Source organism: Stigmatopora nigra, chromosome 11 (assembly GCF_051989575.1).
Source record: "Stigmatopora nigra isolate UIUO_SnigA chromosome 11, RoL_Snig_1.1, whole genome shotgun sequence".
Lineage (NCBI taxonomy): Eukaryota > Metazoa > Chordata > Actinopteri > Syngnathiformes > Syngnathidae > Stigmatopora > Stigmatopora nigra.
The window spans coordinates 800,834-805,995 of record NC_135518.1 but is presented as its reverse complement, the minus strand read 5'-3'; the positions used below and the strand labels follow the sequence as shown (position 1 = coordinate 805,995).

Genomic DNA, 5,162 nt, shown 5'->3' with positions numbered 1-5,162 from the left:
TGCTGTGAGCCTGAAAGTCTTCCCTCCTCTACACATCTGGCGACATTTTATTGAAGCGATCCTTCTGACAAACTACATTCACCTAGTTGTAGAAGGAATAAAGCAAAAGAATAACGAGCGGCAACCAAGGCGACTACTTTAACGAATGGTTCTCCAAAGAAGACTCGCCCCCTTGCCACGCCATATCCAAGTACACGACCCACGTGCCGAAAATTGGGTCTTTAGGGTTTTTCAAAAGGGTGATTTCCCTAGGGCAATACCGCTCACAGCCATACCACCCTGAAAATGCCCGATCTCATCCGATCTCGGAAGCTAAGCACGGTTCGGGCCTAGTAAGTACTTGGTTGGGAGATCACTTGAGAATACCAGGTGCTGTGAGGACATTTCGGCATTTCATGGGTGTCCATCTCCTTTCAACCTTCTAAAGCCTGAAAGACTTACCTCCCCCACACATCTGGCAACATTTTATTGAAGCGATCCTTCTGACAAACTACATTCACCTAGTTGTCTAGAAGGAATAAAGCAAAAGAATAATGAGCGGCAACCAAGTCGACTACATTAATGAATGGTTCTCCTAAGATGACCCGCCCCCTTGCCACACCGGATCCAAATACACGGTCGACATGACAAAAATTGGGTCTTTAGGATTTTTCAAAGGGGTGATTTCCCTGGTGAAATACGGCTCACGGCCATACCACCCTGGAAACGCCCGATCTCGGAAACTAAGTGTGACAGGCTAAAGTGTGTAAGTTATTAATAATAGAGGGTCACGTAGTAAAAGTGTTTAAGTTATAAATGATTGCCTGTGTGATTTGAAACTAGTTTTGGGATTGGATGTTTATCAGTCTTCGATTATTAATGCCCCCAGCCAAATAGCAAGGGTATGGATTGGTATTCAATTTTTTATGTCTGGGTTCATATAGCTGAAACACGGGGGTCTTCAGGCATTACAGTAAAAGTTGGCTTGAAAAAAACAACAACTGACCTGTCTGATTATTTCCCCCTGTGTTTAAAGGTATGTTGTTTTGTTGTAGAGACCGATTGAGTATGGGGTTTGCAAGGGACAATGTTTGGCATGTGAGAGAAAAGAAAATGTTTAGTAATGTTTGTTTACTTTTTTTGTATGTGCGTGAATGTGCGAGTCTCGGGTAGAACACATGTATAGTGTTTTTGGAATATTATGGAATATGGCCAACTCACTTTGGAACTGTTTGTTCGAAACGCACAATATATGATAGGCTGCGGCAGTTTGTGTGTGCTATAAAAATATCGTGTTTGCATATGTTGTACCCCTGAATTTACGGGGTAGTTGTATTTCGCCTTTAAAAGACGGGTGAAATAATCAGACAGGTCCTTTGTTGTATTTCAAACCAACTTTAGTTATATCAAAGCAATTCACACAAAACATAATATACAATAACACCCGAATATATACATAGTAACATATTAACAACCCGTTATAATCCAAACAATGTACTTGTTGCATAAACGATTATAACTTATGAGTATTGAAACTTGTTACCTTTTGTTCCGGCCGTCATATACTGCATACTATCATGCTACCGTTATAACGGCGGCCGAAGGTAGCTTGCTGTAAACAATACACCCGAGACTCGCACATTCACGCACACACATAAAAAAAGTAAACAACCCGCGGCCGAAGGTAGATTGCTGTAAACAATACCCGAGACTCGCACATTCACGCATACACATAAAAAAGTAAACAACCATCACTAAGCATTACGTTCTTTCTCACATGCTAACTATTGTCTCTTGCAAATCCCACACTCAATCGATCTTCAAAACAAAGCAACATACCTTTAAAAGACGGGTGAAATAATCAGACAGGTCCTTTGTTGTATTTCAAACCAACTTAGAGAAATGTCTGACAAACCCGCTTATATCCTAAACACAGGTCTACGACCATTACGTAATCGCTGCGTATTTCGCGTGTACCCATTACGTCATAGCTGCATATTTCGCGCGTACCCATTACGTCATAGCTGCGTATTCCGTGCACGCTTCGCACGTCAAACCTGCGTGCGTTGCGGACGCTTCGCGTGTCATAACTGCATGAATCCCCTTTTACCTTAACACCTGCACTCATTTATAACATCACTTACTTCACCCTGTCACACTCTCCCCCACAAAATAAAATTTCGTCCCGACATTAATATGCTCCCAAACATCTCCACTTCGGTGAGCCGATGCTCATTAAAGTCCAGGCGGCACGGGCCACAGTTCAAATATAATCCACAACTCGTACGGTCCACGTTTTATTGAATGGGCACTGTAATCACAGTCCATAACAGTCCATAACAGTCCATGACAGTCCATGACAGTCCATGACAGTCCATGACAGTCCATGACAGTCCATGACAGTCCATGACAGTCCATGACAGTCCATGACAGTCCATGACAGTCCATGACAGTCCATTCCCGCATCATGCACGTCGTCCTTGTGGGCTCAAGCTTGTTGGAGTCCATACAAAAAGGGTGGCTGCAGGTAATATGGATGCAGGTGTACTAACCAAGGGGCCACTGGCAGTGGCCTGTGCTCCGGCTCCATCTCTTGAGTACCTCTCTCATTTAGCTGGCGGAGCTCATAGTGGAAGTCATCTTTGTCATCGCTTTCTTTGTCTGACTCCTGATGAGATGCCGGCTGCTTTTTCTTTCTCGGCGTCCTTGTGCCAATTTTCCCTTCTTCTGGTGTTATCTCAACGGGCAAATGGTCACAAGACATCAGTAGATTTCTGTGCAGAACTCTTGAACGATCTTTACCTCTTTCTGGCCTAACTTCATAACTTGGTAGGTCAGATCCCATTCGCTTCACCACTGTGTGAACTGTATCTTCCCAGAAGTCACGGAGTTTCCCAGGTCCTCCTCTTGGTGTCAGGTTTTTCATCAGGACGCGTTCTCCTGGTTGTAGCACAGAACTCCTCACTTTAGTGTCATAGTGCTTTTTACCTTTTTCTGCCGCTTTCCGTGCGTTCTCGGTGGCAATGGTGTACTCCTCCTCCATCCCTTGTCTCCATTTCTCCACATAGTCCTGCTGTCCATCTGCATCGGACCTGTTGCACAGTCCAAAGAACATGCCCACTGGAAGCCTTGGCGATCTCCCGAACAGTAGATAAAATGGTGAACAACCTGTCACATCACAACGGGTACAGTTGTAAGCATGCACAAATTTATTCGAAGACTCCTTCCAATTCGATTTCTGTATCTCAGTCGGTTCTGGTTCAGTTTCATTTGTCCTTTTGCCAGCGGATTCAAGATTTGAAGAGGAGCTCATTTCTTTTGCGTTCAGAGGTTTAGCTTGTAAGTTTCTCGATGTCCGAATGTCTGGTTTTGGTTTGACCTCTGGGAATCTACTCGTCTTGGTCTGTTGAGTAGGAATTAATTCACTAGATTTTTGACATTCAAGGGGAGACTTGTCAGTATCTCTACCATATTGGGTCAAAGCTCTTGTTGATTCTATCTTTAACCTCTCATTCGCCTGTTCTTGTTCCCTTTTTTTCAAGAATGTAACGTTTTCCAGCTTCAGTAATTCAAGCTCCTCTTTCAGTACTTCCTCCCTCTGGAGAGATGCCATATTCTCTCTTCCTGTTGCTTGCTTGGTCTGAAAAAGTTTCTCCTTCTCCACAACAAGCATTTCCACCTGTTTCTTCAGAGCCTTTTGCTCTTCTTGTAGTATTCTAATCTCATCAGTTTTCTGCTGCTCAGCTTGTTCAAACTGAAGTTCAAGATGGTCAATCTTTTTCTGAAAGGCTTCTCTCTGTTGCGATATGTCCTCCTCTAGTCTTTTGATGATGTGATCTCTAGATTGAACGATTTCATCACTATGCAAGTTCTCTAGCGCCACAAGTTTTTTCTGTTGGGCTATTTCCTCTTCATAAGATAAAAGTTTCAATTCTTTTGCCTCCACATCTGCTGCTGCCTTTGCTAAACAGCCAACTGTTTTGTCAAGCTGGTTCTTCAATTCTATAATTTCGTACCGCTGATTTTCTATAGCTTCATTTCTCGCAGAGAGCTGCTCCAACAAATCTCTTCTTTGCTTATTTTGTTCTTGTTTCAGGGATTCAAGGTCCTTCTTGAGACTTTTTTCACGCTCAAGAGAGGCCAAGTGTTCACTATCTATTGCCTGCTTTGCCCCAAAAAGTCTATGCCACCCCAGTCTTCTGTCTTCATATAACATCCTTATCCCCTCTTTTAATTCTAACAACTCAGCCATACCTTGATCCTCTTCGTCCTTGAGTTTGCTCCTTTCCAGGTGGTCATAGATGTGACACAACAATCTTACTCGTGATGTGCGTTCCGGACTCCCTATGTTCAGAAAGTCACATATTTCTAACAAGTCATTAACTGTTAGCTTGTCCAACATTTCTTCTACCCCTAGGCGTAACTGCTTCCGTTCCATTTCCATTTTCTCAACACTGTAGGAGTTTGGTTTATGATGCAAAAGTGAACACTGAACTGGCACGTTTTTACCGTCTCTCTGATGATCTCTACTGGCCTCAGATGACGAGTACTCTGCCAACTTCACGTTCCTTTTCACCGCAACGCCTCTCCTCACTGTCTTGTTCCTGGTTGTGGTTGGTTTTCCTGGCTCAGCATTCAGTAGTCAGGTTGTGAATACTGGTCATCTAAGCAGCAATCCCAGCGGTGCCTCCAAAAATGTTGTACCCCTGAATTTACAGGGTAGCAGTATTTCGCCTTTAAAAGACGGGTGAAATAATCAGACAGGTCCTTTGTTGTATTTCAAACCAACTTTAGTTATATCAAAGCAATTCACACAAAACATAATATACAATAACACTCAAATATATACATAGTAACATATTAACAACCCGTTATAACCCAAAGCAATGTACTTGCTGCATAAACGATTATAACTTATGAGTATTGTAACTTGTTACCTTTTGTTCCGGCCGTCATATATTGCATACTATTATGCTACTGTTATAACGGCGGCCGAAAGTAGCCAGCTGTAAACAATGCACCCGAGACTCGCACATTCATGCACACACATGAAAAAGTAAACAACCAGCGGCCGAAGGTAGCTTGCTGTAAACAATACCCGGGACTCGCACATTCACGCACACACATGAAAAAAGTAAACAACCAGCGGCCGAAGGTAGCTTGCTGTAAACAATACCCGGGAC

General features: G+C 43.1%; 1 pseudogene; it reads left to right on the top strand.

The window, feature by feature from the left end:
• Positions 1 to 261: 261 nt before the first annotated feature.
• On the top strand, positions 262 to 381 carry LOC144204733 (5S ribosomal RNA; annotated as a pseudogene).
• The last annotated feature ends 4,781 nt before the right edge of the window (positions 382 to 5,162 follow it).